We start from the raw sequence: 24,025 nt of genomic DNA on the forward strand, positions 1-24,025 counted from the left end.
CACATATTCCCTTACTTGGCCAACCGGCCCTACTGTGAACACCTCTGACTTTATAAAGAACTTAATCAGGGAATGATCAGTCCAAGCCATAGGTAACACATCCCCAACCGTGAGAAGATTGATCTCGGAAAAGATCAAATCCAACCGGTGACCTCATGTGTGAGTAGCTTGTAGAATACGCTGGGAGAGGCCAAGAGCCCCACATGAATGGATTAAGTTGAAAAAACCTGTGTTCAAGGTACCATTCAGCCAGAAATTGAAATCCCCCAGAATCATCAAGTGCGTATGACTAACAGCCAGCGTTGAAAATAATTCCAGCAGCGCCTGCTGCTGGGCCAGCGTAAAGACTCCTGGAGGCCTATAGCAGATAATACCAGTCACAGCAGGCCTCTGCGAAATCTTCATAGAAAAGCCAAATACCTCACAGCCATTACACTCTTCCAAATTAATAACGTTCAAACTAATAGAATCTTTAAAAATCACACCCACCCCGCCCCCTCTCCTACTCATCCTAGGCTTGTGACACATTTTAAACCCCACTGGGCAGGCAAACCCGGCGTCAACATCACAGCCGGGTGCCATCCAGGTGGGGGCAATCTAAAGTATGTCCTAGTGGTGGTATATGCCTTCAGTAAATGGATACAGTCATACCCTACGAAGGATAATACAGCGCTCACTACAGCCAAGATGCTTTTAAAGGAGTTTTTCACGAGATATGGTGTTTGTAAACTTTTGTGGAGTGACAACAACAGACCTCATTTTATTGGGCAAGTTGCTGAGCATGTCCTGAAAGGATTAGGGATCAAACAGAAGTTCCATGCAGTCTTCCACCCACAATCAGCAGGATTAGTGGAGAGGTACAATGCTACTCTGCAACTAAAGTTAGCGAAAATCCTGGCTTCCACATTCTTAAAGTGGCCAGATGCGTTACCTCTGGCATTGCTGTCCATAAGATCGGTGCCACACTCGCAATCTGGGCTCACACCTTACGAGGCGGTACTTGGAAGACTGATGAATATTTGGGAAGTTCCTAAGCCACGCCCCATACACGATGTACCTTGTGTTCTGTTGAATGATTATTTGGCACAGTTAACCGACAGTTTAATTTCCATTCCTCAACAGGTTCGAGAAGCTCTTCCTGACAGATCTGCAGGTGAGGCTCATGATCTCCGGCCTGGAGACCATGTGATGGTCAAGGTCTTTGACCAATATAACAGCTTGGAGCCGTAGTGGCGAGGACCAGAGCAAGTCCTCCTAGCAATGAGGACAGCAGTTTGAGTGACTAATAGGGCTAATAGGACTTCATCTTGGACTCCTTCCCTCTCGATGACCAGACAAGTCAATGCTGTCTCCTCATCATGCTTCAACACCCTACGCACGCTCCGCAAGATCTTCCAATGGATCCCAACCGAAACCAGGAAAATGGTCACCCAGGCACTCGTCACCAGCCGACTGGACTACGGAAACACCCTCTATGCCGGAACCACAACCAAGCTACAGAAAAGACTCCAACGCATCCAGAACGCCTCCGCCCGACTCATCCTGGACATCCCCTGACGCAGCCACATCTCCGGCCACCTGAAGGACCTGCACTGGCTCCCCGTCAGCAAGAGGATCACGTTCAGGCTCCTCACCCACGCACACAAGTCTCTCCACGACCTGGGCCCCAAGTACCTCAACGACTGCCTGACCTTCTACACGCCCACCCGCCAGCTACATTCTTCAAGCCTTGCCCTCGCCGCCGTACCACGCGTCCGAAGAGCCACCGCCGGTGGCAGATCCTTCTCATACCTGGCGGCCAAGACATGGAACTCCCTCCCAATCCATCTTCGGCTGGCCCAGGACCATCTCGCCTTCAGGAGACAACTCAAGACCTGGCTGTTCGAGCAATAGCGGACCCCTTCCCCAAGCGCCTTGAGACCCTGCCGGGTGAGTAGTGCGCTATACAAGTGTTATGATTTATTGATTGATTGATTGATTGATTGATTGAATGAATAGAAAGAACTGGGTCCACGGCACACGCTGCCGACATGTGTCGCCTACCTTGGTGGAGCCTGCTGCGTTGACCGACCATCGAGAGAGTCTGGAGACGGAGAAAGGTCAAGCTATCTCACCTGATGAATCTGCGGAAGCCTTCCCGGACCACACGATTCCTGGAGCATCGCGATACCACTTGAGACCAAGGAAAGAATCTGCAGTTTTGAAAAGACTGGTTGAGCTACCGCCCTGGGTTAGCGAAAACGGAATGCCGATATGACAAGGGGGGGATCAGCCCTGCATAGTGTAGTGACACCCGTCTTGATCTTCAGTGAAGAAATCAGCAGCTGCCCAAAGAGATAAGAGCTCCAATGATTATTTCAGCGAGTTTGCAGAAAGATTAAATTATCACTGTTGCTAAAATGCTCAACAAGTGAATCATTTGTGCTGTAGGGTTTGTTGTTGCTCTGGTGGTTATGGCGATAATCACCTGGTTTGTTGAGAAAGTGGCTCCTGTTCGACAGCTTTTTGTTGCCACTTCGCCAGTTCCAGTGGAACACAACTAGAGCAGAGGCTCTTAACAATCCTACCTAAATAACAAATTCATCCAGATGTTGCATCATACACACAATGCCACATATACCACCAATTGTTTGGTGTGTGGGATGATACCTGCACACCAAAAGAAAGGAGGAACACCTTTTATTCCTCTACCGTTTTCTCATAATGGTTCATGTCAAGCTTGGTATACCATTTTGTTTGCTTTTGGAAAGCCCTCAGTTGGTGGAATCATTTTTCGGTTGAATAAAGAATGCTACCAAGACAAAGAAGGTTATCCTCAAGCTAAAGGGACTAAATGGGAATGGGTAGAGTACCAACCGGACAATATTTCAACACCATATGTCTTCACAAATGTGAGGGCTATTAAAAGTAATGGACACTTTTTGATATCTGTAACAAGAGCTAAAGCAGATTTATGTATTGGCAGTGTAGGGAGAATTCCCGTAGGACGAGTGAATGTACTTCTACTCTAAACATTGAAGGTGCTAATAACAGTAGTTTTACATCGTCGCACAACACCTATTTTGCATGTGGTAATAAAAGGTATTATTAATTACCTGTTGGGTGGTCAGGGGTATGTTACATATCATTTTTGTTACCCCCTGTGTTTTTAGCACCTGCATCATATCACCTTTACCTGAAATTGTACAATGATATTTCTAAGAATAGATACAAACGAACAATAAGTACAGATGAGGTCGACCAGACAGACACTACTTTGCAACAATATGTCGATTTCAATTTGGGTTTGTTCTTTTTTGGGGGTGCTGCATTGAATAGCAAAAAGATAAGGCGATTAACTCGTGTTGTGGAAGCTGTCACCAATCAGACAGCTATGGCACTTAGGAACATTACAGAGGAACTGCAAATTGCAAGGATTGTAGCACTCCAAAATAGGATGGTGCTAGACGTGATTTTGGCTGATCGAGGAGGCGTATGTCGCATCATCGGTAGCAGTTCCTGCGTATTTATACCTGACCACTCACCTTCAGTTTATGATGCAATCTCTAAACTGCATAAGATTGCTGCAGACATTCACCCAGAGACTGGTACATGGACATTTTCAAACTAGATATAGACACTCTTTGTTACTTGGGGCTGGAAACTACTGACTATTCTATGTATACTACTGGTGATACTGTTTACATGTTGTACTTGTATACAATGTGGTCCTATGCTTTGCTCCATGTGCATCACTGCTTGTATACCTGCCAAAAGAAATATTGCAGATATAAAGACACAGAAAATGTTAAAGAAATTACTGAGATGATGAACATCAATGTACAAGATGCAGATCTAGATTACCCTAGATAAACAAATGTCTTCAGCTAATGCTGAAAGGGTCATCTGTTGTAATTTAGCAGCGATTAGATTAAGCATTACCAGAAGATATCCTGTATTTAGAGACTATCTTGTCCGATTTATGGAATCCATTTTGTATTTCTGGCAGCCATTTTATTTGCCATGTGCTCACCATGTGCCCTGTCCTACCTTCCTGTCCACTGCTCTTGAAATCTGCCTAGAGACGAGATATATTTATCCTCCTCTACTTTGCACATGCCCAGTAAAGCTTACAACTGTCCCTAACTTGTAACTGTCAGGATGTGTCCACCAGAATTAGCTTACTGCCAGCCCTTCCCACTTGTTGCTAGCACACTCTCTGTATGACCTTGTATGTATTTGAAACCAGTATTCTATACCTTGTACCGGCTTCTTTTGAGCGCCTGTGTGGGTATAAAAGGACCAAGCTCCTTCCAGTCAGTGTGCTACTTCATACACTACCGAAGGGTGTTGTGTGAATGTAGCTCCACCTCATGAGGTTTAATAAATTTTGTCTTTTCTATTCCAGTTTCTGTGCCAACTTCTTCCTATTGGTCTAAGGACCCTGTGCAGAGAAGGGCGTGTCCCTTGCACTGGTATGCCTTGCTGAGGCTCACCACCACACTTCTTTTCTCAATGCAGGCATGCATTCTGCTCGAAATGCATGCCTGCATTGTGAAGTATACGAGTGCGACCGAACCCTGTTCGGTTTCATTGTATTAGCAGGGCCGTAACCAACAACAGCAGGTCAGTGGGTTACTGTTCCTGACCGATGTCGGACGGACCTGAGTCCGTCCGACATTGGAATAGGCTCCAAAGAGTCCATATACTATGTTGATTGTTCATTTTCCTCGGGAAGTACTTTCTTCATGACTATGTAAATTTATGGCGGTGCCTCGGTCTTTGTTTCCTGTTTGGAGTAAGGATCAAATACGAAATGCGTCCTGTTTGCTTAACCCGGTAAATTATACACAGAGTTTTCACCCTTAACTGAGTGTGGACTCTTCACTTGGCTATGAGTGGGGATTTTGGAGCTGTATATATATATATATATATATATATATATATATATATATATATATATATATATATATATATATATAGACCGCATGGGGAGAGAAGAAGCAGCAGCACGCTGCTTTAAGGTGGCAGAAGTTTGATATGTCATATGTGTACCCTGCCTGTACTGCCGGAAGAGGAGTGCCACACGCAGCCAGTGATGGGACACCACTGGGTGTATGACAAAGCAGATCACTGTATCTTCAATCACAGCGTGGGGCATGAAAAATCGAACATGGAACAGAGCAAGAGTGGCAGAGTCAAAGGCATACAGAGGAGGGGCTGAGAGGACTTTGCTCCAATGAGGGAAGACCAACTTATTTTTAAACATCACGCCCCAGGCAGAACATTACCAAAGTGAAGCGGGCACTGAGGATAGCCGCAAGGCTGAAACGCGTCTGCCCAGCGTTTCACCACAACAACAGGACTGTTTGACCAGAAGCCTTTTGCAAATAAATCCAGCTTCTGCCTCTGAGCATGTGTTAGTCCGTTTCTTTGAAGTGGGATATATATATATCCAATTATCGCTCCGGTGTTTACATCCACCACGTAGAGAAACACAGACTCAGGACTGACTTTCTCTCACTGCTGCCAACAGTGACTTTTATTAAGCAAAAAGCGCAAATGCAACGGACAGGATCTATATATATATGAACATAAGCAAACAGCTCCCACAGGGTAAACCATGGAAGAAGGCACCGACTTGAGGTAGTCAGGATACAGTATCTGTTTTATTTGATCAAGTCATCCTCAATCCCAAAGTTACACAAGAGACACTTTTGGCTTGCTGGAAGCACTGGTCAATCTGTTTGGGGCCATAGCAAGATCAGTATATATAGCCCATCCCACTAGAATCATTCATGGGCATAAAAGACATACTATCATGCATGTAAATAAAAAGTGACCCAGTGAAAAGTATACATATTTACTATACATAAGTATGCACAATATGGTTGGTAAACAACATATAGTAGTGTCTGGACTGCATAGTGCAACTCATAACCTAACACAATATATTGTTATCTTATTGAATGTAAAGAAATATACAAAATTCAGGCAATCCTCTCAGATCAAAAAAATAAATGTACATATGCATGTGTGCCGTCAAACCCCCATTGCGTTTTGCCTGTATGATTAAAAAAAGCAAAAATGTTCTGCGTACTTTAAAAGAACTCATGCTGCTAATATTTTCCCCTTAATTAGTCAGTTCACAGCAAATTCTAATTCAAGATGTCCATAAATACTGATAACGGAACCGCCAGCATGTGGCCTCTGACCTCTTCCATGAAAACAGATGTTCATTTCCACTTAAATTCTGGTCGCAAAGTTATTGAAAAACTCTGATTCAAATAAATTTTCCACAAGACATAGGGACAGGATAAATAACTGCTGCTTCCCCGGGGGCCCAACTAAACATCAAATGTGAATGTTCGACTTGTGTGTTGCCTCCCAGCGCCTGCTTTCAACCCACCGGCGATTGCAAGTAGGTAGTTATAGTTAGGACCTTGTTTCTATTCAAAAAGCGTTTTTTCTTTTGCCAATATCATTGGCACTGTTTGACAAATCTTCTCGAATTTTCCAAACTAATGGTTCACTCAAGTCAGCTCCTGTCTTGAAAGTTCCAGGGTGATTCGGCAAGTGGGGCCCGAGAAAAAGGAGGGGTCCTAAAACTCGTTTCCCCCATGTTAATTTCCATAGTACTTGAGAAATTAAAAAAAATTAAATGTATATATCTGAGGGTTGAGGAGGGTTCGCGAATCCTCCTGAGCACGAGCTTCATTGTTATTGGCTGCCAACATTCCAAACCAGGAAGTGTTGGTAGCCATCTTGTGACTCAGTAAAACCAAGACACAAGAAAACAGTAAAAAACAAGAAAAGGGGGCAGGGTAGAATCATCCTGACCCCCTAGGCCTGCTCTGGGCCAAAAAAGCATTTTTTCAAAAAATTCGCCCGTATACACGCTGGGTGCGGAATCCCGTGGGCTACCGTGCTTCGTTTCTTTGAGCCTCCGGGTGGGTGAGGTCCCAGAGGCAATGTTTTATTAATGTGCGGGGGCCTTGCGGGCCCCTGCAGCCCTGGGTACTGCCACATCCCTGGGGCTTAACTTATTATGCACGGGGGCACGCGGCCCCCAACAGCCTCGGGCACTACCACCTCCTTCGGGCTTTATTAATTAGTGGGGGGCCTTGCTGCCCCCATGCCCTGGGGACCGCCACCTCCCCAGGGCTTTCTTCATATTCAAAGGGGGCCACGTGGGCCCCCCTACTCCCAGGAAGCTGGTGGACTTTGTACTTGAAGGAGTCCTCTATGGCCCTGGGGACCGCCACCAACCAGCGCCGGCTCCAGCAATGTACCGGGATGCCCATGCATGCAACAACAACAAAAGCAGAATTACTTTTGGACAAGGGGAGCTGCATGTTAGTAGCACCCCTTCTCCAAAAGCCATGCTGGCTCCCGCAGGAGGCAGGGAGCTGGCTGGGACCACAGGGGCATTGGGGCTCCCCCGTTGTCCCCAACTTAAGGCCAGGGCCCAGGGGATGGGGTCCCCGGGGCCATGAATGGCCTCATAAGAGGGCCATGTGATCACTCCTCCTAAAAAAAATCAAGGCTGGCCAGGCCCTAGGGATGGGGTCCCCGGGTCATAATTGCCCTCAGGATGGGGGTCACGCACCACCCTTGCAAAAAATGTAATTTATAAGGTCTGACCAGGCCCGAGAATGGGGTTCCCAGGGCCGAGAGGGGCCCAGGAACTGGAGTCACACAGCCCCACCCCTTATACGTCATTTTCTATTTTTTTAATTAGTCTGTGCCCAAGGGGATGGGGTCTGTGGGCCCAAAATTGGCTTCCAGAGGGGGCCACTTGCCCCCTTTCCCATTTTAAGAGAGGCTCAGGCCCTGGGGGATGTGGTCCCCAGGGCCCAAAACTTACTAAATGAAGAGGGGCAACACGGCCCCCTTCTAAAAAATTTAAAAAAGAAAAGACGACATCTCTCTGGAGTTCCCGCCCACTCCCTTCACTACTCTAAGGCACATTCTAAGTTGGGGCAGTAAGTCCACTTGAATCTTGAGGGTCCCTGGGGCCCAACTAGCCCATCGGGTACCTCCAATAAGCCCCACACTGTGGGACTGCTATGAGGTGGTCTGAGGCCATGCCCCTTTTTACACCACTCTGCAAATGTGGCTTTTGGACCACTGCTGGTGGGGTGATGAAGTCCTCTTGTGTCCTAAGGACCTCAGGAGTAAACTGGACTTCATCCCCAAGCAGCAGTGCGCCAGGAGGTGCATTTGCAGAGTGATGTAAAAAGGGGCCGTGGCCTCGGACCACTCTCAGCTATTCAGCTGTGTGGGAAATGCTAGAGATAACAGGAGGCCTAGTTGGCTCCCAGGGATCGTCAGGAGGCAAGGGGACTTCATCCCCTAACCAAGAGCATGCCAGGAGGTGCGTTTTCAGAGTGGTAGAGAAAGGAGGTGTAGCCTGTGTCCACCTCTCAGCAAGCCCATTATCTGGGGTTTACATGAGGTATCAGGTAGTCTGGTGGGCCCCTGAGGACCCCCAGCAGCGAGGGGACTTTAGTCCCCATCGAAGAGTGCACCAGGGAGTGGATTTTCCAGTTGGCCTGCAAGGTTGTCCTTGGGGGCCAGCTACTACCCCTCCTGTTACCTCCAGTAAGTCCCACACAGTGGGATTGCTAGGAGGTCTTCGGAGGCCATGCGCCTCTGGGAACACTACGGGTTGGGGGATGAAGTCCACTTTACTCCAGAGGGACTTTGGGCGCTGAGAAGCCCTCCTGGTGCCTCCTGTAAGTCCTATGCAGTGGAATACCTGAGCGTTGGTTGGAGGCCCAGACCCCTTTCTCCACCACTCTGCAAACGTGACTACCAGTTTAGAAGCATTTGCAATGTAATAGGTTTTGCATTTGCGAGAGTTAGAGGTATTGGCATTGTAAATGTAAATGTGTTTTATTAATGTTTCTTGGAGAGGAGTGGATATAGGCTGTGTATAGTGAAATTATGTGGTATGTTGTGCAGTGAAATAATGTGGATAGAAAGTATGTGGTAGTTAGTCTATAGGAATTATGTAGAGTGGGAATATGTGTCATGGAGAGCAATTTTCTGGTATTATAGTCAGTGTTGTGGAGTGGTAACTTCAGGTTTAGTCTTTTTTTTATTAAAATAAAATTCTGTCCTCATATAACCTCCAGAGAATAAGCAACTTCTCAGTCGAATCCGCCCCTGCTGCTCATAACTTGTGGGTCTAATTTCAGCTGATGTTCTTACGAGAGCCAACCCGCAGAGCACATCATGAGCTGACGAAGAGGTAGAATCATTGGACGCATATTTCCCACCAAACACCACTATTCAAGATCTAAGAGCTTCCAAAATTGCCCAAGATTGTTTCTTTCCCTATAAGCATTGATCTTTTGATCTAAATCCCTAAAATATCTTACTGAATAACACCAGCCTCTCCATGCTGACTGGCTCCAATTCTCATAGATTTCCGTTCTTGCTAAGAGAAATAAGTAAAACACTAGTTTGTTCTGCAAACCTGAAAGGCCTTTTACCCCATCAGGCAACAAGACAATACTAAAGAGAATTACAGAGGAGTTTACCTCTACATGTTTGCCCAAAACGGCCAACAAGGTCTTACCCACATTGCCCCAGAACTCCTTTAACAGGGGGCTGGTGGCAAACATGTGGATATCGTCCAACTTCTGGGCACCACATCTCGTAGACTTGGCTTCTCCGCCGCCCCTTATTTTGCACAATTGGAGGTGACACCAGTTTTTCCTGTGCCAGTGTGAAAAGTAGTTTCTCCTTAGTGCATCCGATTTAATAAACGGGTAAAGCATGTCTAAAGATACTTGCCATATATTTTTCAGCTTCTCATGAGGCAAGTATTTCCCCCAAACCAGGTAAGGATGCTCCAACTTCCTGTCTGCTGCAGAAAGGAGATAGTTGTACCAAAGTGCCCCTTCCTTCTTCTTCGGATTTTAATCTGACATGTCATCCTCCATCGAGTTATCCACAAGGGTATGCTGCAGTTAGTTCTTGCACCACATTGAAATTTCGTAATATTTGAATCTGGATAGAGTGCTGTTATTGAAGTTGTTCCAGGTATCCCATGGCAGACATTTGTCTCCATCTACTATTTCCATCCAACGTGCTACACCCACATCTTTTAATAGCTAAACTAAAGCGGCACTCAGGTGTTCCTGGGGAGTCCCACATGGGGGCCAATTCACTATAGTAGGATACAACTAAGTTAGAGCGCCAGTCAAACCACAGCTTGACAGCATCATATAAAACCTCCAGCCTGACTTTTTTAAAGTACTTGGGGGCACCAAATTTATACATAAAACCCTCCTGAGGGCTGTCCATTAGCATAGCCTTAAACATGCGGCCAAACAATGTGATATCTGGCCTGAGAAGTAACATCCTGCAGTTCTTCATTTGATATGTCAAACAGTACAGCTGGAGGTCAGGCAGGCACAGGCCGCCATATAAAAGATTACGCCTTAGCTTCTTCCAAGACAGCCTGATCCCCTTGCCCACCCATATAAAAGCAGAGATCCTTCCCTGGAGTTTAGCTAAAAGGCCTTTATCAAACGCCAATGGGATATTATTAAATAAGTAGGCAAACTTGGGAAGGATGCACATTCTAATCCACCTAAAATGTGTAAGCGGGAGGTTCTGCCATCTTTTCAGAAGTGCATCAACCTCCTTGGAGACACTAACTAGGTTTACTTTAGGGATTTCTCTTAGCTCCTGTTTTATGGTTTCACCCAGATATCTTATCTCCTTAGATAGCCTTACCCCCTGAACTGCCACGTTCCAAGGCATAACTTCGGTCTTGTCAATATTAACCCGAAAGTCTGTACTTCAGTAAATTTTTCTGATAAAGTTTGGTTGAAATTAGACAATAATATAATCAAATCGTTGGTATACAGGGCTAACTTCCTTCTGTAACCATTTATGACAAAAGGATAGATCATTTTAACTTGCATCATACATTGAGTCAAAGGCTCAATGTATAAGACAAAGTGAGGAGGCGACAGAGGGCACCCTTGTCTTGTGCCACGCTCTAATAACACAGGTGCTGTGAGGTTGCCATTAACCACAATCTAAGCCAGAGGAGATTTGTAGATTTTATTAAGGACCTCTCCAAAGGTCTCATTGAAACCAAAAGCCATCAATACCCTGATCGGGTAACGGCAGTTAACTTGTGGAAGACATTTGCTGCATCTAGGGTGATAATTTAAAGCGGAGCACCATTGCCAGGTCTATTGATCCAATTAAAGTGATAACCAGATCCTTCATCTGCCTCCATGGGAGTAAGCCATTCTGGTCTTCATAACTTATCAGTCCCACGATCTTACAAAATATGGGCATTTAGTACCCCAGAGAAGATCTTTTTGTCACTGTTCAATAGTGACATTGGCCTATAAGACTGATGTTGTGCAGGATCCTTCCCGGGCTTTAAGATTAGGGCAATGACAGCCTCACTCCACTAGTCTGGTAAAGGGGAGGTGCCTCTCAAAATTTCATCAAACAGCTTCAACCAGATAGGGATAACGTAAAACATAGATCTCATTAGGGATCACATCTGGACCAGCAGCGTTCCCTTTCTTGATGTTTTCAAGGGCACTGAGGATTTTTCTCCCTGTTATATTATGGGTGAGCAATGCTAGACTATCTAAACTCAGCTCTGGTAGCTGTTTCCCTGCGCGCCACTGATCTAGGGCGCCTTCGTCAACCATTAAATCCTCCCAGTACAAGTCCTGGAAGAATTTGGCAAAAGCCAGCTCAATGTCGTCTTTATCCTCAACATACTGGCCGCCATTACCTGGTTGATCCTACTGATGTAGTTATGGGATCTATCTATTCTTCTCTTCATTGCAAGTAATTTGCCTCAATTCTCTCCCTGATCAAAGTTCCTAATTTTGCTGACTTCCAATTTCTGCAGCATCTTTTCTTCAGTTTTGATTCTAAATTCCTGCTGCAGGTCTTCATCCTTCCCCACTAAGCTTTCTTTTTCCACACCCCAAGTATGCCAGGCCTTTAAGGATGCTTTGCCCACTATTAACTGCTCTTCTAATGCTGCAATCTCTCTTTTTTCTGATCTGGCCTAGTCTGCAATTACTCCCTTCAGAATCCCACTCAACCAGGTCTTGAAAGAGTCCCAGACTACATGTTGAGGTGCAGAGTCAATAGTGATTGAAAAAAACTGCCATTTATCTTGTCTGAAATATGTGGTTGCAGAAGAAGCCTCCTTTTCAAGCCCCACCCTCTGGGTGTAGATCTTGAGTGGAGCTCTATATTTAAAGCTATAGCACCATAGTCAGAAAGATGAATGGGCAAATACTCTATATTCCTTACATTCTCTATTTCTGAGAGCTCCATAAAATTATAAACGATCCTTGAGTAGTGGCCTTTTTTTAACTAAAAAAAAAAATAGGCCCTGGCGTCACCCTTTTTCTTCTGCTATACATCACAAAAGGTTAAATTGCTTAGCAGCATTGTTGGTCTATGGCTACAACTTTATCCATCCAACTTTGGCTATCAAACAGTACCATACATTCAGATCGTAACAGATGCGTCTCCTACAGCATCTAAAACCTAGTTGGGCTGTCCTTCAAGAACCAATCGCTGTCTTCTTTTGACGCCTAGGCCATTCACATTCCAACATAAGATTTCTAAACAGTCCCTTCACATAAGAACTACTCTATCCCCGGGCGTCTTGTTCCCAGGTCAAACTGCATCCATAAAAAAAGGTTATATAAAATTAGGACACTTTTTTTTATTTTTCGCCAATGTTCTCCATCACCACTCCCCCCCAACCCTCCATCAACATCACATCCCCTGGGAATCCTCCCCAACTACCTTTTGGCAGATGCCAATTCAAGCTGCTATCCGCCAACCCATCAACTAGTCTCATACCATGAAATACTGAGCACCCACCGTATGATAGAGTAAATGTTTTAGCTGGCTGAAGGCTTAGTACCCGCCGGAAAATTGTCTACCTCCACTGGAGAATGAAAATTGTACATCTTGTTAACCCACATCCCTTTGAGAAAAGCCGGAAACTTTAGCTACACTTGGACATCTATTTCCAGGTACTCAGCTCCCACCCTCTGTCCTCTGTCACACGTGAAATGTCCAACCTTATTTTGAATGATATGTCATGCATCTGTATAGTCTTTTGTTTAAGGGCTGCCCCGTTGTTGTTCCTTAAGGGCAAATGACTTTATCTTTACAAGAATTTTTCCTGGATTTCTCCTGGCCAGGATTATGTTTGAAAGGGTCCTGGAAGCACCCACTGGATTTCTGCTTTCCGAACTTAAGAGGAAGCAACCTGCGGGAAGGCTTTAGTCAGGATATCTATGAAGAAAGGTTTGATGTAATCCCCTTCCAACCCCTCCTTTATGTCCAGAATCCTGATCTTATTGCTTCTAGAGTTGCTTTCCAGCCTTTCTAACCTGTCTGATAAATCCCTCTACCTCTGTTTGAGCATGACCACTTCCTGGGTATTATCTTTCACATCTGACCTCAGCTCTCCCATATTATTCTCCAGCTCATCCACCTGCTGTACCAATGCTGAGAGACGTTCCTCCAGGCTACTGCATATGTCCTTAAATAACAATCGAAAAGTTGGTAGTACTGTTCCCTCAAGGGAAAAAAACGCACATCAAAAGAAACTGTGTTACAAATAGCAAGTGAAATCGTGGATAGTAATTGGATTTAAGTATATCAGGGTGCTAGTGTAGCTAAGGGCACCTACTACCAAACAGTGCTATCACACCACTGTTTCTTCTTTCTGCACTGTACCCCTGTTGCCTCTTTGTACATCTCTCCTGCCTCTTTCTGCACCTACTGTGCCTTTTTCTGCTGTTCTCTTGCCTCTTTCTGCACCTCTTTTGCTTCTTTCTTCACGTTTCTTGCCTCTTTCTGCAAATCTTTTGGTTCTTTCTACATGGCTGTTGCTTCTTTCTGCACCTCTGTTACAAATTTCTGCATCCCTCTTGCCTCTTTCTGCACCTCTCTCCCGTCTGTCTGCACACCTGTTCCCTCTTTCTATACCCCTTTTGCCTATTTTTGCAAATCTCTTGCCTCTTTCTGCAGTTCTCTAGCATCCTTCTGCACCTTACTTGCCTCTTCCTGTACTTCTCTTGTTTCTTTTTGCACCCTTATTAACTTTTTCTGCAGCCCTCTTGCCTCTTTCTGTACATCTCTTGGTTGTTTCTGCACTCTTTCCTCTTTCTATGCCTCGCTTGCCTCTTTCTGAACATCTTTTTCTTCTTTCTGTACTTCTCTTTCATTTTTCTGCACCCCTCTTTCCTCGTTCTGCACCTCTGTTTCATCTTTCTGCACTGTTCTTGCTTCTTTCTGCACCTCTCTTGCCTCTTTCTGTACCCCTCTTCCCTCTTTCTGCAATTCTCTTGCCTCTGTGTGCACTCCTGATACCTCTTTCTGCGCCACTTTTGTCTGTTTCTTTAACTTTCTTGCCCCTTTGTGCAGTCCTCTTGCCACTTTTTGCACCTCCGTTGGTTTTTTTGCAGTGCTCTTGCTTCTTTCTGCACCTCTTTGCAAATTTCTGCATCCCTTTTGCCTCTTTCTGCACCCATCTTCCCTATTTCTCCACCACTCTTGTGTCTTTCTGTACTTCTCTAGCTTCATTCTATACTATTCTTGTTTCTTTCTACACCCCTCATGATTTCTGTATCCCTCTTACATCTCTCTCCACCCCTGTTCCCAATTTCTGTACCTTTCCTGCCTGTTTCTGCACCTTTCTTGCCTGTTTTGGCACCTCTGTTAATTCTTTCTGCAATTCTCTGGCATCTCTCTGCACCCCTCCTGCCTCTTTCTGTACCCCTTTTGTCTGTTTGAGTACCTTTCCTGCCTCTTTTTGCACCTCCCCTGCCTTTTTCTGCAGTTCCTTTGCCTCTATTTTCTGCGCTTTTGCTTCTTTCTGCACTTTTCTTGCCTCTTTCTGTACCCCTCTTGCATCTATCTGCACCTCTGTAAGTTCTTTCTGCACTTCTCTTGCTTTTTTCTGCACTTCTTTTGCACATTTCTGTATCCCTCTTCCCTCTTTCTGCACCTCTCTTGCTTCTGTCTGCACACATGTTCCCTCTTTATACACCCCTTTTGCCTGTTTCTCCAATTCTCTTGTCTCTTTCTGCAGTTCTCTTGCCTCCTTCTGCACCTCACTGGCCCATTTCTGCACTTCTCCAGTTTCTTTCCGCATCCTTCTTCCCTTTTTCTGCATATCCCTAGCCTCTTTCTGCACCTCTCTTACCGTTTTCTGCACATATTTTGCTTCTTTCTGCCCTGCCCTTGCTTTTTTCTCTACCTCTCTTGCCTCTTTCTGTTCCCCTCTGCCCTCTTTCTGTAATTCTCTAGCCTCTGTTGCACCCCTGTTCTTTTTTTTGCACCTCTCTTGCCTATTTCTGCAACATTCTTGCCTTTTTCTACAACTCTCTTGCCTGTTTCTGCAACTCTCTTACTTCTTTCTGTACCTCTGTTCCTTCTTTCTGCACTTCTTTTCTTACTTCCTGTACCTCTGTTGCATCTTTCTGCACATCTAGTGCCTCTTTCTTCACCCCTTGTGCCTCTTTCTGCACCTTTGTTGCTTATTTCTACACTTCTCTTGCTTGTTTCTGCACCCATCTTGCTTCTTTCAGTACCCCTGTTCCTTCGTTATGCACCCTTCTTCCTTCTTTCTGCACCTCTTGCCTCTTTCTGCACCCCTGTTCCCTCTTTCTGTACCTGTCTTGTTTTTTTCTGCAATTCTCTTGCTCCTTTCTGTACTTCTCTTGCCTGTTTCTATATTCATATGGGAAGTGCAAGCTGTCAAGTTCAAAGGTATGCATGCTCTGGTGTCTGAAGTATATGTCTACTTGCACATGTATTCTCACATGTGTTATGCATATGAAGATGGTAGCTTAAAAAAAACGGGTCACTTCTCTTATAGGTGGTAAAATCTTGTTAGTTCTGCTCTGTCATTTAGTTGCACAGGCAGACTTGTCTAATGTATATATGTGTTATAGAGCCCCTTAAATATACTATTGAATACCCATGTATCCTGTATTGTGAGCAGAAAGAACTACATACACCTTTTTTACATACATTTGCAGGGTGCCTCACTAGGTAACAGCATAGACATAGATGCATACCTTCACAAACTTGGTCAGACTTACAACAGCACTATGCTTAGGATTGCTGTTTTATATTTAGTAGGCCTAACATTCTGAGCAGTTCATTAATAGTGAACCTTCAAGAGAAAAGTGAGTTTTAAGACATCTGCGGAGAAGGATTAGTGATTAGGGTACTTTGTATGAATCTGTTTTAAGGTACAGTCAAAGTAGGTCTCTTTCTGCACCTCTTTTGTTTTTTTCCACACATCTCTTGCTTCTTTATTCACCTTTCTTCCTCTTTCTGGACTTCTGTTGCCTGTTTCTGCACTTCTGTTGCTTCTTTCTGCACCTTTCTTCCTCTTTCTGCACGTCCTACCAATGCAGGCATAGTTAGAATTTAGCATTTAAAAAAAACATAGAAATTCACTGGGAAAAACATAGGTTTCAGGGATGTTATAGTTAGAAATTATCATTTAAAAAACCATAAATATTCACTGAAAAAACCATAGGTTCCAGGGGCGATATAGCTCAAAATTAGCATTTAGAAAAACCATAGGAATTCACTGAAAAAAACACAGGTTTCAGGAACGTTTTAGTTAGTTAGACATTTCTCACACACAAAACCAGAGAAATCCGGCCATTATAGTTAGTTAAGCTAAGTATACCTTGCGCCCCGGCAATGCACTGCTGATGACATCACAAATTACATCACTCATAACATGGTCAGGGACATCATTGATACCATCACTGATGACATCTCAAATGATCACCCTTTGATTAAGACGAAGCTGTCGAAACACGTTGTGATCAAGGGCCATTTGATTGAATGCAGATTAAAAGTCTCTGGGAGTGCAGCTTTCTTGTTTGAAAAAACAATTTTGGATATTTGGTCTGTTACCCTCAATGCTGCACTGGCATTCAGTACACACCTCTTAGACCATTTTCGTTTGAACAAATATTCTGAAGCAGAGGCGTCCATTGTTTGAAGACAGTGTGGAGTTGGTGAAGGCATACTATGCTCTTGCGTCAGTACTTACCCTAGAAGAAAGAGGACTTTCTGTCAACTTCTATTGCGCCATGCGTGACTCCCAAAAAAGGAACACGCTTGTCACAATGGTGAGCAGATGTCCCCTTCTATGTTTAAAGACATAGACCGAGTTTGTTCGTAATGGTTCTGGAATTGAGCATCACACAATACAAATGAAAGTAAATGGCTGGTGCATTGTGGATATGAGACTACGAAGACTGTCAAATCTAATGTGCACTGAGCACAAAATTCTAACTATAACAGCACTACAAATCCCACAATTCTTTCAGAGAGCTTCTTAAGACTGGTTATTGGAATCAACCAATGATCACCACTTGATAAAGACAAAGATGTCGAAACGCTTCATGGTGTGCCTTACTGGTCAAGTGCTGTTTGATTAAATGCAGAATTAAAGCCTCTGTTCAGTGTCCTTGTATGAAAATACAATTTTGGATATGTGGTCTATTTCCCTCAAAGCTGCACCAACAGTTAGCTCGCGCTACTACTAGACCACTTTTGTTTGAACAATTATTCAAAAGCGGCGGTGCCCGTTGTTTGAGGACAGTGTGGAGTTGATGAAGGGATGGTATGCCCTTGCATGGATACTTACCCTAGAGAATGGAGAACTTTCTGTCAACTTCTAATGCGCCATGCGCAGCTCCCAGAAAAGGGACTCACTCATCACAATGGTAAGCAGATGTCCCCTTCTATATTTGAAGACAACGATGCGGTCGAGTTTGTGCAGAATGGGTCAGGAGTTGAGCATCACACAATACTCATGAAAGTAAGTACATGTCCATTGTGCATATGTGACTACGAAAACTTTCAAATGTAATCTGCACTGAGCACAAAACGTTAACTATAACAACACAACAAACCTCACAATGCTTTCAGAGAGGTATTTAAGACTGGTTAATTGAATCAACCAATGATCACCACTTGATAAGGAGGAAGCTGTCGAAACACGTCATGGTGTGCCTTACTGGTCAATGGTTTGATTAAATGCAGATAAAAAGCCTCTGTACAGCGTCCTTGTATGAAAATACAATTTTGGGTATGTGGTCTTTTTCCCTCAAAGCTGCACCAAGTCAGCACGCGCCACTACTACACCACTTTCGTTTGAACAATCATTCAAAAGCGGCGGTGCCTGTTGTTTGAGGACAGTGTGGAGTTGGTGAAGGGATGCTATGCCCTTGCGTGGATACTTACCCTAGAGAATGGAGAACTTTCTGTCAACTTCTAATGCACCATGCACAGCTCCCAGAAAAGGGACACACTCATCACAATGGTAAGCAGATGTCCCCTTCTATATTTGAAGACAACGATGCAGTCGAGTTTGTGCAGAATGGGTCAGGAGTTGAGCATCACACAATACTGATGAAAGTAAGTACATGTCCATTGTGCATATGTGACTACGAAGACTGTCAAATGTAATCTGCACTGAGCACAAAACGTTAACTATAACAACGGGGAACATCACTTACAACGCATTTTTTACAACGCACTACCATTGCATCGCAACCATTACAACGCAAACCATTACAACGCATTGCGCTGGGGGGCGCTCTAGGATAGGGAATATATTTAATTTACTATCCAACACCTTCCCTGCTATCCACGGCGACTGGAGTTGGAATAGTAAATTAAATAATTCACTATCCAGCGCCTAAAAGCATTATGCGTTGTAATGGACTGCGTGGTAAAAACCGCGTTGTAAAGGCATGCGATGTAAAAGCATGCGTTGTAGTGACACCAATCCATAACAACACAACAAACTTCACAATGCTTTCAGAGAGGTATTTAAGACTGGTTAATTGAATCAACCAATGATCACCACTTGATAAAGAGGAAGCTGTTGAAACGAATCTTGGTGTGCCTTACCAGTCAATTGCTGTTTGATTAAATGCAGATTAAAAGTCTCAGGGAGTACAGCATCCTTGTTTGAAATACAATTTTGGATATGTGGTCTGTTTCCCTCAACGCTTCACTGGCAGTCAGTGCACGCCACAACTAGCCCAGTTTGTTTGGATAATTAATAAAAAGTGGCAGTGCCTGTTGTTTGAACACCGTGTGGAGTTGGTGAAGGAATGCTATGCACTTGCGTGGGTACTTACCCTAGAACACAGAGGACTTTCTGTCAACTTCTAATGCGCCATGCGCGGCTCCCAGAAAAGGGACACGCTCATCACAATGGTGAGCAGATGTCCCCTTCTATGTGGAAAGACAACGATGAGGCCCGAGTTTGTGCAGAATGGGTCTGGAGGTGAGCATCAAACAATACAGATGAAAGTAAAAACTGATGCATTGTGCATAAGTGATTACGAAGACTGTCAAATTTTATCTGCACTGAGCACAAAATGTTAACTATAACAACACTACAAATCCCACAATGCTTTCAGAGAGGTACTCAAGACAGGTTAATTGAATCAAACAGTTGAAAATACGAAAAATTAGGAACAGGTTAAGATTATGGACTACGACTGACATTAGACAACAACCATTATGTCTGAACCAAAGTTTGGATACAAAAATATTCGTTCTTTATTAAATCACTAGCAGCCCGCCCCGGCGTTGCCCGGGGCAGAAGGGGGCAGGGGCAGCATCGCAGCAGGAGAGGCGCAGCAGAGTGGCAGGGAGCAGAGGAGCGTACTTACAGTGTTTCCTTGCTCCGGTTATGCTGGTCCTGGCCACTTCTGCCCACCCTCGTGTCCGCTGTTTCCCCCGACGTCCCGACTTTGAGGTAAAGGCTTCCGAGCACTCATGGCTCCCCCCGTCCCTCTGCCCTTCCCTCGGTGCGCACTCGCGGCTCTTGTCTACTGTTTCCCCTGACGTCCCGACTTTGAGTAAAAGGCTTGTGAGCACTCATGGCCCCCGCCCGTCCCTCCGCCCCTCCCTCGGTGCGCACCCGCGGCTGCTTCACTTACCTCAGTTTACCGCTCTACTGCTCCTCTGCTTCTCGCCGCTCCTCACCGCTTGTCCGCCGCTCGCCACTCCTCCCCGCCTGTCCGCAGCTCCTCCCCGCGCTCATGTCCGCTGCTCTTCCTCTTGCTCCTGAACGCCACTCCTCCCCGCGCTCCGGATGTCATCACGCACGTTGCGGCCGGTGCTACTTGCAAGGGACTACTTTTTTTTTATTCCTAAATTTTTTAAAGGACGTATATTTTTTCTTTTTATATAGCCTATGTCCTTTTGCTTGCCCTGAGGTTTTCAAAGATGTCTTGGGTGTTTGAATTGGTGGTGTACTTTTCGAGTTTACCTGGCTCAAAGGACACAGTTCTCTCTTTATAATAGTAGTATAGATAATGGATTTAAAAAGGGAGAATTACATGTGAAGAACTTTCTACATGTATTGAATACTGTAGATTCCAATTTGTGGATTTTTAAAGTGCTTTGCAGTACATATTAAAACATGGCTATAGGTTACAGTGTAATGTCAGTCGTAGTCCATAATCTTAACCTGTTCCTAATTTTTCGTATTTTCAACTGTTTGATTTATCCCGAATTAGGAACTCTAGTCGGGGATACCCTCTTTTTGTGCACACAGGTTAATTGAATCAACCAATGATCCCCATGTGATAAAGACGAAGCAGTCAAAATGCGTAGTGGTTTGCCTTGATGGTCAAGTGCTGTTTGATTAAAAGCAGATTAAAAGCCTCTGGGAGTGCAGCATCCTTGTTTGAAAATACAATTTTGTATGTATGGTCTGGTTCCCTCAAAGCTGCACCGTATTTGTGTGTAAATATATGTATATATGAACCAGCAATCTTCACCACCTCCGCAGCTGCAGCGAAATGAAAAGACGGATCCCAGGCTGTTGGCAAGGTAAGATTGGAAAGGGGCGACCACTCGGTCCCCCCGGACGTATGGTGGAGTACCCCGATCCCCCCGGGAGGCCATCTTGGGCGGGAGGCGAGTCTCGGCTGGTATGCCCGAAGCGGCGTAGCCGGGGCGCGCCTTTTCCCGCCCTGGAGTGGGTTGTCCTAGACGTTGACGCCGCCGACCACGCCCCCGGGGGGCAGGCGGAGGCGGGTTTACGCCCGCCCGAAGACGGATAAAAGGAGCAACAAGCCAAGAAAGCATCCTCTTGTTCCTGTGCTCTGAAGCTGCACCTCTCCGCTGCACGTGAGCTCGAGACGGAACGAAGAGCCAATTTTGAGCGTTGTAATTCTGTTCTTGTTTTTACAGATATCTTCGTTGGAGAATGCCGGGCAAGAAGGTCGGAAAGCGGGTCGGTACCGATCAGATGCTCCGCATGCTCATAAAGGAGGTCGCCGAGTTGAAGAAACAGATGGCGGTAAAGAACGGGGAGGGAGGCCCGAAGCGAATCGTCGGACCAGCATTGCCGGGAGTAGTCCCTAGCGGGAGAGGCAAGAGGTCCAAGAGGGGGGCACCTGGGGGGGAGGCCCCGGTTCCCGATACACCGATAGAGGAGCCAATCCTGGTTCCGAAGGAGGGGCATCCGATCCCCGTGGTAGTCACCCCCGCGAACGGAGAAGATATGCCTCCCGAGTTGGCTGCACAACTGGCAGCGTGGTTGGGAAAGGATAGCGAGGGCGCCACGGTGGACGACGCCAGGGCAGTAATGAGGCAATTGCAGGAATCTAGACAGGCTGCGAAGGCACCATCTTCTGTTCCCCCGCAGGTTCCGGTGGCTGAGATCGCAGCAGGCGCAAGTTCGGCAGCAAGTACAGCACCTAGTTCAGGTAAGCGGCTACTGCCGATTGCGGGGGAGGGGTCTGTACCCTCGCGAAGGGAGAAAGTGGCCCAGCATGTTCCACTCGAAATTAAGGAAAAGATTTGGGCTAATAAGTATGTGAACATGTTTTCTTTGCTTACTGACCATTACGAGATCGAGCATGTGAAGGCCCAAAAAGAGCTTATGCATCCGAGTGTTTGGCGCGCAAAAATGGCCGCCTTTAAGGTCGACGAGAACATAGGTACTTGGGGCAGAGCATTTGGCATTTTCACCTCCATTATGGGTGAGCGAAGGCCTGAGTTGTTGACGGAATTGCCTATTTATCAGACACGGATTATGGAGTATTCTCTAGCGTACGAGGGCAATCAGTGGTTTTGTTATGACAATATTTTTAGGAAGGCTAAGGAGCACGACCCAGCTCTAACTTGGGATTGTTATGACTCCATTTCTTGGCAAAAAATGGAGAACTCAGGCATGTTAAAGGTACCATTGTTGGGGGGTAGCGGGGGTGAGTCTTCCCGCCAAACCTCTGGGACACCCTTTCGGACGGATGCAGGTTACGAGCATCACTCGAAGACGAGTGGCAACGCAGGGAAAAGGGGGATTTGTTGGAATTTTAACAGGGGAAAATGTACAAGGCCTCAGGGGTCATGCAAGTTTAGACACGAATGTGGGGGTTGTGGACAGTCCTCTCATCCCGAGACCATGTGCAGAGCCAAAACGGGTGATAACGGTGGTAGGGGAAGCGCCAAACAGGTCTGAAATAGTCCGAGGGGCGCCTTTACCTACCCCGGTTGATACCATGGCAATGATTCCTTGGCTCAATGAATACCCGGATCATGTCTCCGCTGGGGTGTTGCGAGACGGGTTTTCGTATGGTTTCCGCATTCCAGTGGGGGATTTTCAGGGTAAAACAAGTTGTAAGAACCAACTGTCGGTCCTGCAGCATACGGCGGTGGTACAGGTAAAGATTGGGAAAGAGGTGACTCGAGGGCGGGTTGCCGGTCCATTCGATTTACCGCCGGTTGCTAACTTTGTTTGTTCCCCCTTAGGGGTGGTCCCCAAGAAGGACCCGGGGGAGTTTAGGCTAATACATAATTTGTCAGCTCCACGAGGTCTTTCCGTGAATGATGCGATAGACCCGGAAGTGTGTTCGGTGCGGTACGCATCTTTCGATGAGGCCGTCGCCATGTTGAATCGCCTGGGGCCCAGAGCGCTGATGGCCAAATCAGACATCGAGTCAGCGTTCCGGTTGCTCCCGGTACACCCAGACGATCAGCGTCTCCTTGGTTTCACGTTTCAGGGTCGCTATTACATGGATAAATGTATGCCAATGGGTTGCTCCATATCTTGTGCTTATTTTGAGAAGTTCAGTTGTTTTCTGCAATGGGTATTCACAAGAAAGACGGGTTTTCAGCATGTGATGCATTATCTCGATGACTTTCTGTTCCTGGGGGCAGCCGGGGATCCAGAATGTGGACAGGCTTTAACAGAGTTTTGTGTCTTAATGAATCACTTCGGCGTGCCATTGGCACCAGGTAAGACTGTGGGTCCCTCGACTTCACTCGAGTTCCTGGGGATCGAGCTCGACTCGGAGGAAGGTTGTTTCCGGTTGCCCAAAGAGAAGGTGTTGAAATTCAGGGCATCCCTTGAAACATGTATTCTAGAGACTAGGGTGAACCTGCATCAATTGCAACAAACGGTGGGCCAGTTGAATTTTGCCCTTAGAGTAATCCCAATGGCCCGCCCCTTTTCCCGCTTGATTGCACAAGCCATGATCGGCCTTAAGGAGGGACATCACCGCACGAGGCTCTCGGCAGAGATTCGCCAGGACATGCGCATTTGGTTGGCATTCCTGGCAGATTTCAATGGTCGAATTGTCTGGAACAAGCCGGTGGTGTCCTCCGAGGAGCTGGGGCTGTGGACTGATTCGGCGGGGAGTATAGGTTTTGGCGCCATATTCGGTACGCAATGGTCGGCTCGGAAATGGCCGACATGGTGGCACGAGTGCGGGCTAACAAGTAACATTGCTTTCCTCGAACTCTTCCTTATTTTGGTGGCCCTGAAAACATGGCCTGAGGGGTTCCGAGATCACTCTGTGGTGTTCTGGTCTGATAACATGACCGTGGTTGAGTGTATCAATAGTCAGGCAGCACGTTGCAAATGGATTCTGAGACTGCTTAAAGAAATTGTATTGTTGTGTATGCAGTTGAATGTGATCTTTAGGGCGCGACATGTCCCAGGGGTGCA

This window comes from Lissotriton vulgaris, chromosome 7, assembly GCF_964263255.1.
Source record: "Lissotriton vulgaris chromosome 7, aLisVul1.2, whole genome shotgun sequence".
Classification (NCBI taxonomy): Eukaryota; Metazoa; Chordata; class Amphibia; order Caudata; family Salamandridae; genus Lissotriton; species Lissotriton vulgaris.